At 42.2% G+C, this 15,103-nt stretch overlaps 1 non-coding gene across 1 annotated transcript; it reads right to left on the reverse strand.

The window, feature by feature from the left end:
- Window positions 1–1,703: 1,703 nt before the first annotated feature.
- On the reverse strand, window positions 1,704–1,810 carry LOC147931099 (small nucleolar RNA R71). The gene has a single exon (XR_015576886.1). It is a non-coding gene; the product is annotated as a small nucleolar RNA R71 (small nucleolar RNA).
- Between the last annotated feature and the right edge of the window lie 13,293 nt (window positions 1,811–15,103).

Raw genomic sequence — 15,103 nt, forward strand, 5'->3', positions numbered from 1 at the left:
GCTAGTAAGCAGATGGAGTGAGAGCAGAAAAACGTTTCGGATCGACTGATCCTCGCGAGATCGACCAATCCCGTCCCCGATGCAAATCTTTCCTTTTTCGTTTTAAACCGACTTTTTAGGGATTTATTTTATTATTTAAGCACGGGGCTCGACCCCTAGAAACACAACTTTTATTCTACGCAGCCTTTGAGCACTTGTAAGCTTGGGAGAAGATCTCTTATCCTTTCTAACGCTTTGGAGAAGAATTCTGAACCCGATTATTTCTCTTTGCAATTCGATTATGATTTCTTCATCCTTGATTTGTTGTGCTTTGATTTCCATCTCTGAGTAGTCTCTCTGTTGGGTTTCGGGTTTCAAAGGGGGTTTTATGATTCTCTGATTTAGGTTGTTAGATTTGGGATTGATCTATTGAGTTCTTCATCTATAGTTGTTCTTATTGCTTAAACTAGATTAGCTACCTAGTTTATGATCATAGGTTTAATTCATCTAGGCATCAAAAGTGTTGTTGAATTACTTAAAAGAACATAGGTGAGCAAGGTGATCCTTAGCCAACGACAGTTGAAGTTGGGGCACCTTGTGAACATAATCAAACTAGAACTTATTGCTTGCTAGGATTGTTTAGATTCAAACGACGGTTTAGGGTTCATTCAATTCCTTGCATAGATAACTAATGCTGCGACGGTAGGTTAGTTTTATATTTGAGATTTGAGTTCAAGTATGGTTCCTAAAGCTATCCTAATCCATCACCCAATTTCGTGATCATAACCCTTGATTGATTCCCTGCGCCCAATACTTTCTCTTGATTTTACAAACTCTTATTTATTTTCTGTTTTGTTCGGTTACTTGAAATACAATCTTCTTCATTGCCTTAGCTTAATTTGATCTATACAATTTCATAGTGCATTGTTTGGTCTCTGTGGATTCGACCCTAAAGTGCTACGACGACACCACTTGATCTTGGTTGAGTGTGCTTTGGGTTTTAATTGAACTCTGATCAATTTGGCGCCGTTGCCGGGGACCAAAACGTTGCCTTTGAAATTTTAGATTCACGTTTAGTCTAAGGTTTAGTTTATTTGAGTTACTAACGAGTTCTCGCAACCTTATTTCTTGGTTTCAGGTGTATACATACAAGGAGCAGCAAGAAAACTGATCTGCGTATACTAGGAAACAAGGAGTTAGCACAGCTTGAACGCGAGAACCGGAGAGCAAGAGCCCAGGCCAATCCTATGGCTGACGGAGATAACACAGGGGCTAACCCGCCCAATCCTCAGCTGGGAATTGTCCAACAATAGCAGAGGCAGCAAGAGCAAGCTGTACTGAATCCACCCACAAGGCAAGCCACCTTAAGGGATGAGGATGCTAAAAATAGGCTATTTGTGAATCGATCTGCGATTCAACCTCCCGCACCTGCAAGGCAAGACTATGAGATTAAGCATAGTCTTATCAATCTGGTTCAGAACCGTGTGTTCCATGGGCTACCATCGGAGAGTCCCCTAGATCACATTGAGGCTTTTGAGAGGCTGACCAGTACGACGAGGTCCAATGGTGTACCCTATGACTATCTAATGCTGACACTGTTCAAGTTCTCTTTGGCGGATAAGGCACTTAGATGGCTGAACCTGTTGGATGCTGGATCACTCACTACTTCAGCACAATGTAGAGCAGCTTTCCTGAATCACTTTTACACCAAGTCACGCTCAGCCAAACTGCGAAGTAAGATCACTACATTCTCGCAAGGAGGCATGGAGTCGTTTTGTGAAGCATGGGAAAGGTTCAAGGAATATCTTCGAGACTGCCCTCACCACGGTTACACCCAAGAAAATCTGATGAACATCTTCTATTGGGACATCGAACAGAAGTACCAGATGGCATTAGAAACGGCAGCAAGAGAGATTTCTCCACCAACACCGCGAACGAAGCCAATGCATTAATAGAGAACCTTGCGGCAAGCAACAGCAATCACGACATAGATTATGACCGTACGGTTCGGGTCAATGCTGTCGAGACTGATGCTATTAAGGACCTCACAGCCAAGGTGAATCTCCTGCTGAAAAGGGATCACCAAAGTGTTAACTTGTGCGAGGAACAAGCTGGGGATATGCAGACTTTAACCAGAATTTCAGGAATCACCCTAATCTGTCCTATAGGAGCAATAATGGCGAGAACCCCCAGGATAAGGTCTATCCACCGCGACCTCAGCAGAATAACTTTGCACAGGGCTTCCAGAACAAGAGTACAGGCTTTGGAGGATCAAATTTTCAGCAGAAACCTCAGGTCAACAACTTCACACAAGGGTATCAAGCGGTTGCACCGCAGGCAGCAGTCCCACTGGAGAGCAAACTGAAGCAGATGATGCATGCTTTGATGGAAAACCAGAAGAAAAACGCCACTGAGGTAAATGTCAAGATCGACAGCATGTACTCTGAGCTGAATGGGAGAATCGAGTCCTTGAACTCTCACATGAGAGTATTGGAGAATCAGGTGGCACAGTCCGCAGCAAGGGTCAAGGCACCTCCAGGGACACTTCCAGGGAAAAACGAGGCTAATCCAAAAGAATATGTGAATGTCATCACCCTTCGAAGCAGCAAGGAGCTTCCGAAACCACAACAAAAAACAGGGAATGACCGATCCAACGGCGGGACTGGCCAATCTAAAACACAAAATCAGGAAAACAACCCTGACAAAATTCTTAACAACACTCGTGATGATGTTGTATACCGGGTTCAACAGTTTCTGAAGGAGAGCAACCCAACGGATCCCAACGACCCTATGCACCCAGAATACCTTTCCCCACTCGCCGCAAGACCAAGATTCAGGAGCGAGAATATGAGAAGCTGAAATCAGTGGTGGGAGAGCTTCAGGTTAGACTCCCTTTCATCGAAGCAGTAAGGATGGTTCCATCTCTCAAGAAGTATATGAAAGATATCCTCACCGACAAGCTTAGTCTGGAGAAAAGAGTGATGTACCTCTCACAGGAGTGCAGTTCTATGTTCCAAAATTGAATGCCTGAAAAATGTGGAGATCCTGGACCATTTACTCTGCCTTGCACGATAGGAGATCTCAAATTCAACAAATGCCTCTGCGATCTAGGAGCGAGCGTGAGCCTTATGCCACTCAGCGTTGCGACGCGACTTGGCCTCTACACCTCTAACCCGATCCAAGTCACCCTCGTCCTTGCTGATCGTTCCACTCGACGTCCAGAAGGAGTATTGGAGAACCTACCAGTGCAGATTGGGAACTGCAACATTCCTACTGATTTCATTGTTTTGAAACTTGATGAGGAGTCCCAAGAACCGATTCTACATGGAAGACCCTTCTTGGCCACGGCTGGTGCGTTGATAAACGTCAAGGAGGGAAAGATCGATTTGCACATGGATGATCTGATTTTGAGATTCAACCTGGGGAAAGCAGCTAAGAAACCTATGATCGATGGTCAAACCTTCTGGGTTGATACAATAGGCGAAATAGCTGATGAAATCTATGATGAAGTGTGTACAAGCGATCATCTGGCTGTCGCATTGACGAAGAAGGAACCAGAGCTAGGATATCTGTCTGAGGAGACTAAGAACTTGGCCAGAACACTCGATGCTGCAGCAGTTCTGAAACATGAAGTCCTATTCGTCAATCTGCAAATTGGACTGATTGATCTGCAAACTGGACTGACTGATCCAGCTCCTCCTGTGGAAACACCCGATAAGGGCAATGGATTGACCGTTCCAGGTGACAGGTCAGCTGATCCCAAAACTTGCTCTGGGACCAAATCGAGTCAGGAGGATTGGAGCGAACTCAAGGATCCAAACTTGGACTTAAAACCACTCCCTTAAGGGCTAAGGTACGCTTATCTTGGACCTAACTCCACATATCCTGTTATCATTAATTCTAACCTAAACAATGTTGAAACAACACTCTTGATCTGCGAGTTAAGAAAATATAGGAAGGCCTTGGGCTATTCCTTAGATGACATTTCAGGTATATCACCGGAGTTATGCTCGCATCAGATTCACCTTGAAGATCCATCTAAGTCGTCCATCGAACACCAAAGGAGGCTAAATCTGAACCTCAAGGAAGTGGTGAAGAAGGAGATCCTTAAACTATTGGGAGCCGGGGTGATTTTCCCAATCTCTGACAGCACTTGGGTGAGCCCAGTCCATGTAGTGCCAAAAAAAGGAGGGGTGACAGTGGTTGCAAATGAGAAGAACGAGTTGATCCCCACCAGGACGGTAACAGGGCATCGCATATGCATCGACTACCGCAAGCTCAATGCAGCCACCAGAAAGGACCACTTTCCTCTTCCATTCATTGACCAAATGCTTGAGCGTTTAGCGAACCACCCTTATTACTGCTTCCTGGATGGTTACTCATGCTTCTTTCAAATTCCGATTCACCCGGATGATCAGGAGAAGACCACTTACACTGCCCTTATGGCACATTCGCTTACCGACGGATGCCTTTTGGGTTGTGCAATGCCCCAGCCACTTTCCAGCGCTGCATGATGTCGATCTTTTCTGACTTGATTGAGGAAATTATGGAAGTATTTATGGATGATTTTTTGGTGTATGGCTCATCCTTCTCCTCCTGTTTGTCTAACTTGTGCAAAGTACTTCAACATTGTGTGGATAAACACCTTGTGCTGAATTGGGAGAAATACCATTTCATGGTCACCAATGGGATTGTTCTTGGCCATCGAATCTCTGAGAGAGGAATAGAGGTCGACAAATCCAAGAGAGAAGTGATGTCCAGTCTACAACCTCCAAAAACCGTTAAAGACATACGCAGTTTCCTTGGCCATGCTGGGTTTTATCGACGGTTCATAAAGGATTTCTCCAAGATAGCCAGACCACTCACCCAGCTACTGTGCAAAGACATCTCCTTTGAGTTTACTGCAGACTGTATGGAGGCTTTCCTAACAATCAAACAAGCATTGATCTCGGCTCCAATAGTCCAACCACCCGATTGGGATCTGCCATTCGAAGTTATGTGCGATGCAAGTGATTTTGCTGTTGGAGCAGTTCTGGGACAACGCAAGGATGGTAAGATGCATGTTTGTTACTACGCTAGCAGGACACTCAATGGGACACAGACCAAGTACGCCACAACAGAAAAGGAATTACTCGCCATAGTCTTTGCCTTTGAAAAATTCAGGTACTATCTGGTCGGATCCAAGGTTATTGTGCACACGGATCACGCCGCACTGCGCTACTTGTTGACAAAAAAGATGCTAAACCGAGACTGCTGCAATGGATACTACTTCTGCAGGAGTTCGATCTTGAGATAAGGGACAAGAAGGAGATCGAGAATGACGTTGCAGACCATCTTTCTAGGCTGAGAATCGATGAAGAGATCCCCATAGATGACCGACTACCTAAGGAGAATGTGTATGTGGTTGCAGCTTTCATGGATTGCTACAAGGAAAAAGCTGATGTCAAGGTCCTTCGACAGATAGGTAATGATTCACCATGGTATGCTGATATCGCAAATTACTTGTGTGCTGCAGAAGAACCTCCGAATTTCACTGGATATGCTAAGAAGAAGTTCCTACAAGATGTGCAACGCTACTTCTGGGATGAACCTTTTCTTTATAAGCATTGTGATGATGGCCTCTACAGGAGATGTGTTCCAGAATTAGAAGTGCAGGGCATACTTTTCACTGTCACGGTTCTAACTACGCGGGACACTTCGCTACCTTCAAAACCGCGACAAAAGTGCTCCAAACAGGCCTCTGGTGGCCCACTTTATTCCGAGATGCACACGACTTTGTCTCCCGATGCGACTCTTGCCAGCGACGTGGGAACATCAGCAAGCAGAACGAGATGCCACAAAACTTTATCTTGGAGATCGAGGTGTTTGACTGTTGGGGAATCGACTTCATGGGGCCTTTTCCACCTTCTTATGGAAATCTCTACATACTTGTTGCAGTGGATTACGTTTCCAAATGGGTTGAAGCTGTTGCAAGTCCTACTAATGATTCGAAGGTAGTCCTCAAGATGTTCAAGCACATAATTTTTCCACGGTTTAGTGTTCCTAGGGTGGTAATAAACGACGGGGGCACTCACTTTATCAACAAGCTTTTTTCAAACCTTCTGCGAAAACATGGCGTGACACACAAGGTTGCTACCCCTTACCATCCGCAGACCAGTGGGCAGGTCGAGATCTCTAATCGAGAAATCAAAAGCATCTTGGAGAAGACAGTTAACTCAACCAGAAAGGATTGGTCCTTGAAACTCGATGAAGCACTATGGGCGTATCGGACTGCTTACAAGACACCCATCGGCACTACCCCTTTCCGGTTGTTTATGGGAAGTCATGTCACTTGCCTGTCGAGTTTGAGTATCATTCCTTATGGGCGACTAAGCAGATGAACTTCAACGTTAAGACCGCAGCAGAAAGATGCCTTATTCAGCTGAATGAGCTTGATGAAATTCGCATGGATGCTTATGAGAACACCAAGATATACAAGGAGAGGACCAAAGCCTTACACGATAAAAAGATTATCCCCAGGGATTTTGCTGCGAATGATTTGGTCCTTCTTTTCAACTCAAGGCTGAAGATTTTTCCTGGGAAGCTGCGTTCTCATTGGTCCGGACCTTTTCGAATCAAGGAAGTCATACCTTATGGTGCTGTTGTGCTTTGGGACCAAGAGGGCAAAGAATTCACTGTCAATGGCCAACGTCTTAAACCGTACCTAGCGGAGTATGATCCGATTGAGACCTCCCTCCCTCTGGAGGAACCACAAGCTGTTTAGGCAGCAAGAACAGTCAGGCTCGAGACTCTAAACAAGCGCTCATGGGAGGCAACCCAAAGGGTTTGCATTTGCTCACCCTTCCCTTTTTGGTTTTGTTTTTCTTTTCTTAGAAATTTGTTATTTTTGTATCCTCTACAGAGTCACTCGAGAATCACGTTTGGTAGTGAGTTTTATTTTCAGGAACAGGTTCTAAACGCAGAAGATGTGAAACCCTTTTCAAGGAAAGTTCTATGGTGGTCAGGATCAGCTAGTCCAATTCTGGATTGACTGATCCCCGTTCTAGGTAAGTACAATCGAGGGAAGTAAAAAAAAAAAAGGGAAAGAAGAGAATTGGTTTTCGGGTTTTTGAACTTAAATTGAACCGGGTTAAACCGGTTTCGTGTTCACACCCACTAAAAACCTAATTTCTTTTCTCTCTTCTTCCTTTCTCCCTCGACATCCCTCGCCGTCCTCAACTCCGATTTGCTTCCCCTCTCGATTTCTTCTTTGCTTGTTCGAATCTTGGGTTACCACTACTTGATTTTTATCCTCCAACCCAACTGTTGTCTCACTCATTCGAACAAGGTAAGTCCTTCCTCTCCCGATTTATGTTTGTTTTCGGCGATTCCAAGGTTGAAATTTCTCAATTTTTGAGATTTTTGCTATTCTCTCTTCTTCTTTCCAATTGATGAGTGGATTAGTAAGATTAACTGTCCTAATTGATTCTTGGAACTAGATTTAGGCTGCTGTGGCTTGAATTTAGCATAGGCTTGTAACATGGATTGATTTAGCATAGGGAATTTTCATTTGCCTCGCTTTTTCTCACATGTTGGTTATTTACTCTTTTGTAGAAAATGCCTAAACAAAGCCGAAGTGGTAAGGAGACTGCCACTCCTTCCGAAGAACCGCCAACGAGAGTTTTGAATGATGAGGATACTAAGTGCTTGAAGATACTCGCACAATGCAAGATGGAGCCAACTCGTTTTGTCGATCGGGAGCTTTTTGAGAAGATGGGTATGCTGTCAGATTTTGATGAGTTGGTAAAAAACATGGGATTTGGTACTTTCGCTAAGCAAGCATGGGACTTGCATGATCGGCTCGCACGAGAGTTTCTCGCCACTGTACAAGTGGATTCGCCAGGCGGTTCTGATATGATGGCCGAGCAATGTTCGATCAGTTTCTTCCTGCTCAGGAAGCACTATGTCATCTCCATGTTTGATCTCTGTGACATATTTGGTTTCCCTAGAAACACATTATGCACGATGGAGAAGCTCGACAGTAGGACAGATGTTTGGAAGCTCATTGCTGCTAGGCAATATGTTTCTCGAAGAGCCCGGCAATCTCGCATCCGCAACCCAGTCTTCCGAATCACTGCAAAGTTCCTGAGTAACACCATTTATGCTAGGGCTGACACTAGCACATTGCAGCTACCTGAGTTGTGGATGTTTTTCCATGGTCTTCGCAGGTTCCTTCACGCTCCGAATTCACCTCTTTACCAGAAAACTCATGATGTTAACTTTGGATTCCTCTTTCTAAGGAGTTTGAGCAGGTGCAGAGGAACATGGCTCATGCTAAGAACAAGAGAGTTCTCATCGACAGTTTGGTGACTCCTATCATCAAGTATTGCGGCATTGCTTTGCCATCACATGCTAAGGTTTCACAGCGGAAGTTGCTTGATCTCAAGTATATGTTTACCAGTGAGATTTTGGTGCGTCACAACTTCTGCTACCGCTAGCAGACCAAGACCGGTCAACTTCGTTACATATTGATCCCTATGCCTTTCTTCACTTCACTCCGCAAGGCTCAAAACATCGATTTTGATCCTCCTGTTGACATCCTTTGCGATATTGACGATGTTCTTTTGGGAGAAGAGCGTGAGCCTGCAGCCCTCAGATCTCGTAGCCACACACAACCCGCAGGGGCATCTACCTCTTTGCAGCCGTCCCAGTCCCTTCCACTATTTCCTCCTTTTGATGTGAACCAGTTTCTTGCTGCACCATCTAAGGAGCCAGCTCGATCCGAGTTTGAGAGCTGGGTCTACGACACTCAGAGGAAGAACAACCTGTTGCTCACTCGACTGGCTACTTGGCTTCAGAGTCTTGCACCATCCTGTTTTGCACCACCACCACCAGCTCACACCACTACCAGTGACGATGAGGACGCAGCTACTGAGCCTCTCGGTTCTGACCATTCCGCGACATCCTCGCCTTCTCGCCAGTTCTGAGTAGCTGCTGTCTCCTTCCGGTTTATTATGTCTCTTTTCTAGGATTTTTATTTCTATTTTTTTATTTTTATTGTCGGAGGTTTCTTTTCCTTAGCTTTGCTTTCACACCGGGACGGTGTGAAGTAAGTCCGGGGGAGGGATGTCTCCAAGTTACTAATGTCGTTTTCTTTGGTTGTTTCCTTTGATTTTCCTTTTGTTTGAGTCAGTTTGTCTAGTCTATAAAAAAAAACATTGGGAAACTATGATCATTTCTAGGAATCTTTTGCTTTGATCTAACACTCTTATGATTACTTTTGTACCTCTGATTTGGAATGAAGGTTGGAAGAACATGAGCAGTCTCAACACGCCCCAAAAGACACTCGCCAAGAAGAACACTATGTTGAACCAGAAGTTGTCTCTAGCTTTGACAAGACTTAACCGGATTTAATTTCTTACCTTGGGGCTCGGTATACATCGGACAAGATTCCTCCCTCAAGCCTCACGAGACATGCAACTCCTCACAAAGTATGCTTCCCCTCTCTCTTCCCTTCGTTACTCAGCAAAAAAAAAAGAGAGAAGAAGAAAGAAAATGAAGAAAAGGATATAGGTAATAAAAGAAGTGAACCGAGGGTAGTGCGTAAACCCGTGCATCCTTCGGAACTCATGGAAACCTGTCCACAAGAAAAGAGCAAAGGACTGATAAAAAACATCAAATGATACGCTAGAAAATTAGGGAGAAATCAATCCTCTGGAAGTGAGAAAAGAGAGAGGAAAGGGGGTATAAGAGGAGGTCTTGGGTGATAAGAGGTTGAAGGAGTCAACAGTTCGATGATTGATACTCCCATGGTAAGACCACACCTTTTTACTAATCTGATGTAGAGAGACAACGATGGGGAGACTGAAGGTTCTCTAAGGCGGTGGAGTTCAGAGTAGAGAGTGTTGATCCTAATCATGGGCAGAGTACAGAAAGTAGTTCTCAAATTTGATGTGATGAAGAGTGCAAACAAGAAGTTCCCAAGAATATTTGAGTTTCCACTTTCAAACATTTTCTCTGTTCTTGAATTTTTGTCTGTTCTTGCTTGAGGACAAGCAAAGATTCAAGTCCGGGGGAATTGATGTGTCTGCATTTTATAGGGTTTTAACTACAGTTTTTAGGTTTGTTTTGAGTCTTTTCCTAGGTCCAAGTGTGCTTTTAGAGTCCTTATTGTCTTTTGTGAGTCTTTACAGGTCTTAGGTGACTTTGGAAGGAATCTGAGCGTTTTGGGGATGAAAACATGCATATGGAGCCAATTGGTTGAAGACTGATACAGGCTAGTAAGCAGATGGAGTGAGAGCAGAAAAACGTTCCGGATCGACTGATCCTCGCGAGATCGACCAATCCCGTCCCCGACGCAAATCTTTCATTTTTTGTTTTAAACTGACTTTTTAGGGATTTATTTTATTATTTAAGCACGGGGCTCGACCCCTAGAAACACAACTTTTATTCTACGCAGCCTTTGAGCACTTGTAAGCTTGGGAGAAGATCTCTTATCCTTTCTAACCCTTTGGAGAAGAATTCTGAACCCGATTATTTCTCTTTGCAATTCGATTATGATTTCTTCATCCTTGATTTGCTGTGCTTTGATTTCCATGTCTGAGTAGTCTCTCTGTTGGGTTTCGGGTTTCAAAGGGGGTTTTATGATTCTCTGATTTAGGTTGTTAGATTTGGGATTGATCTATTGAGTTCTTCATCTATATTTGTTCTTATTGCTTAAACTAGATTAGCTACCTAGTTTATGATCATAGGTTTAATTCATCTAGGCATCAAAAGTGTTGTTGAATTACTTGAAAGAACATAGGTGAGCAAGGTGATCCTTAGCCAACGACAGTTGAAGTTGGGGCACCTTGTGAACATAATCAAACTAGAACTTATTGCTTGCTAGGATTGTTTAGATTGAAACGACGGTTTAGGGTTCATTCAATTCCTTGCATAGATAACTAATGCTGCGACAGTAGGTTAGTTTTATATTTGAGATTTGAGTTCAAGTACGGTTCCTAAAGCTATCCCAATCCATCACCCAATTTCGTGATCATAACCCTTGATTGATTCCCTGCGCCCAATACTTTCTCTTGATTTTACAAACTCTTATTTATTTTCTGTTTTGTTCGGTTACTTGAAATACAATCTTCTTCATTGCCTTAGCTTAATTTGATCTATATAATTTCATAGTGCATTGTTTGGTCTCTGTGGATTCGACCCTAAAGTGCTACGACGACACCACTTGATCGTGGTTGAGTGTGCTTTGGGTTTTAATTGAACTCTGATCAGAATCTTCCCTTATACAATTTATCAGCTTCAGGGATATTGGCTTCATCCCCCAAAAATTGTAGAGTATTGGCATTCTGACCCCTGCTCCAAGGAGTGGTGGTTACCAACAACTCTTCAAACAAACCTTTTCAGATCATAGAACCTCTAGCAACCCCTTCTCTGCCGCCGTGCAGAGCAGTCCATCTATTCTTGTGCTGGCGAGAGCAGTCCATCTATTCTTGTGCCGGCGAGACGTTTGATCTTGAAAACTTCTTTAACATCACTCAGTCTGATGATAGTGACCATGAACTCATCTAATGGCCTGTCCATGGATGACCCGTCGATGAACCGTGTGATCACTTGCACCACTCTGCTTCTTAGCTTTGGTACCCAAGCTCCCATGTAATCTTTCTCGACTTGTTTGAGCTACTTTTGTGTAGTGTTTTCCCCTTTCCTTTATGTTGTTGTACTCTGTGTTAAGCTTCTCTACCTATGCATCTATGGCTTGTATGAACTTTATTATGTTTGATTGAATGAAAGCAATCTTGTGTGACAAAAATAAAAAAATAAGTTACCATTCAAGATTTTGCAAAAACTAAAATCTACATCAAAAATCAGAAACTAAGAAAAAACAAAAACCAAAATCTAAAACTCATTTAAAAACCAACAACCATTCATGCCTAAAATTAACTCAAAATTCAGATTAATAGGAAACTTAATCTGAACCATGTTTAAACTGAAATTAGAATAAACCAAAGATTGAACCAAAAGCATATTAATTGTAATCCAAAATAAGTCAAACAAAACCGGTCTTCTTGTTTAAGATTTTGACTTTGACTGATTCAAGATCTCTTAATCTACAATATCATTATTACAAAATGTAATAGTGGTGAGGAAAGCTTTGAATTGTCGTTCTGATCTACGTTATTGCAATTTCCAATTAAGCCAGTGTTTCGAGGACCATTTTTAAGAACATCGACTAAGTTCACTTCATCATCATCAACAACAACAACAACAACAACAACAACAAAATCAAATCCAGCCACGTACGTGTCTTCTTCAAAGAAAGAGTCTTTTTACTTTGTCTTCTATTTAGTAAACATCCGAGCCATCTAACATAAACCAGTTTGACTGTTTGAGACTAGTGTTTTGATTTTTGACGATATTACATTATGGTTTTGAAGACTAGTTTGGTTTTCTTTATGTTAAATTGATTATTGGCGAAACCTTTTCTCTCTCAAAAACCCTAGATCCAGCCGCCACCGACTGAGTTTCGTCTGTCTATCCAACGTCCGGGGTTTCGCCGACGGTGTGAGAGGGCTCTGCTCATCTTCTTTGCTTTTTCCAGTTGTAGTCGTTGGTAACTCGTTCTCTTCCTCTCCGGCAGTGCTGAAGAGTGGCTCAACTGTTGCGTCGTGATGGTGCGGAGGCTTACGCTACGGAGTGAGATCTTGGCTCGTTTTCCTTTCCGGCGACTGATGGTGGTGGTTCGAAGCTGATTCGGGCGGCTTTCTATGTAGCTTCAAGGTTCGGATCTGGCTTGGGTCGCACCCTTCCGCTACACCTAACCTCTCTGCTAGAGATCCCAGTTCTCCGGAGGTTAACGGTCGAGTTGGGTTTTAGAGTCTACCGGTTATTGGGGAGGATTCTGTGTGCGTCGGTGGCCGAGATTTGAGGACATCCTTAAAGTCGGTGTTCTTGAGAGCTTCCTCAATTTTATGGTTTCAGTCCGGCAAAGAAGCAAGGCAACATGGCAGATGCGACGTGGCCAATCCGGAAATGCACCGTGAGGTGAAGCTATGCTAATTTGTGCTTCAATTTCTCATCTTTAGTTGATTAGCATTCTGGTTTTGCGAGATTAGTTCGGAGAAGCCTTTGCTCTTGCTGGTTTTGCTTAGCGTCTCTTGGTCGGTTCAGTCGGATGTATTGTCCGTTTTTGACTTAGGACCGGAACAATGAAAGCCGGAGATACCAAGCTTTTCTGATGTTGCGCCTCTGGATGTTGATGCTAGTGGGACAAGTTCTACTCACCGATCATGAGGTTCTAATAGCTTGGTTTTGAATTGTCTTTCAGTATAGGATTTGATTTTCTCTGTGTTACTAGTTGTTCTTGTGTCATAGGGTTTATTTAGGTGGTTTAAGAGATGATTTCACACCGAATCGTGGTGTGTTATCTATCTCGTTGTGGTAGAAAAATGCAATGTTTCTCGGTTAGGTAGCGCTGGATCCGCTAGTGATTTAGGGTGATACTAGATCGACTTATTGCATTTGGTCCAATTCTTTAGAGGAGAATGTTAAGTACCTTTGACGTGGATATATTATTTTGGTTAATGAATAGTTGATGTTGAGCTAAAATAAAAAATAAAATTAAAAAAAAAATAATAAAAAATTGACTATTGTTACATTATTGACCATCTTTGGACTATTAGATAGTTATATTTTAGAAGATTTTGGAGGATTCTTAAAATCTCCAGTTATTTAATTGGTTATTTTTAAAATCATCTGAAATCTCATGTTATTGAATGTAAAATTTATAAAAATTATTTAAAATCACTTGTTATTCAATCAATGATTTATAAATCTCACTTCAAATTTACTGTTATTCAAAATATCACAATTTTTTTAAAAATCCTACTAAATGTGATTCTAGGAGACTTTTCTAACATTTTTTAGTTCAAAAATATAACTTACAAATCACACCTTCAAAAGTAAAACTTTGGAAGATTTTTTTTTTATTAAAAGAGTTCGATGCCAATATTGCAACTTTTTATATAAAATACCTCCATCTCTGCAACTCTCTCTCTCTCACTTTCTTTCTCTCTTTACTCTCATATTCCACTCCGACACGCTGCATCTGGTGGTTGTGGGAATAACCACCGTTTAATTTGAATTACAGAGCCCCCACCGCTATCTTGAGGTCAGTGGCAACAATTTTTGATCAACCTAGACATTCACCATCTAATCAAAGATATACGGCTTGCCCTCCCCCGCCGTTTTATAAAAGCCATATATGTCTCGGCCACCTCCGCAACGGAGCTTTCGCCAACGACGACTGTTAAAACCTTCAGATCACCTTGAATAAGAACATGCTAAAACGCCACTGCCTTCTGGCTCCAAGAATTTTTGCTAAAAAATTGATCATCTCATTCAACTTCACACCACTTTGTATGTTCTCACAATTTGATTTATCTTTTTTATTGTCGAGGTATTGGGTGATGTTGGGTGTAATAGTATTAGAGAAGTTATGTTGAAATGATGCTAATTGTATCTTCACAAGTCACAACGATGCCAGCTTTTGGATTAGATATATAGGTTGATCATATGCTTGGATCATTTTTGATATATATAAAATGAGCAAAACCAATCCAACAGTCTATAATACTGGCTGCACAAGTGTGGTCCATATATACTACATGAGTTGGGGATACTTTCACGGTAGCATTTGCAGTGGCTATGGTAGAGGGGTAAGCCCCATGAGGAATTGCATTTGCAGATGAGCTCTTTTATCACTGTCTTGTGGAAGGATCAGTTGGAGGAGCTTGTAGAAGGTGATGGTGACTGAAACAAGAGAGAAGCTTCTTCACATGGCTTTTTCATACATTATACAAGTCACAGCTTCACATGACTTTTTTTTTTAAAAAAAAATATCCTAAAATCACCTAAAATTCAATAACCAAATCTCTCCAAATTCCAAATTCTAATCTCACCAAATCCTTAAAATTCCAAATTCAATAATCAAATCATCTAAAATTTACACTCAAATCTCTCAAAATTCTAAATATTAAAATCCCACCAAATATCAGTTCAATACACCCCCTAATTAAATTGGCATAGAAGTGATGTCTCACCAATACACACTCTAATATAATAATTAAAATTATTTTAGTAAGAA

The sequence above is a fragment of the Camelina sativa genome, chromosome 12 (assembly GCF_030686135.1).
Source record: "Camelina sativa cultivar CO46 ecotype springtype chromosome 12, ASM3068613v1".
Taxonomy (NCBI): domain Eukaryota; kingdom Viridiplantae; phylum Streptophyta; class Magnoliopsida; order Brassicales; family Brassicaceae; genus Camelina; species Camelina sativa.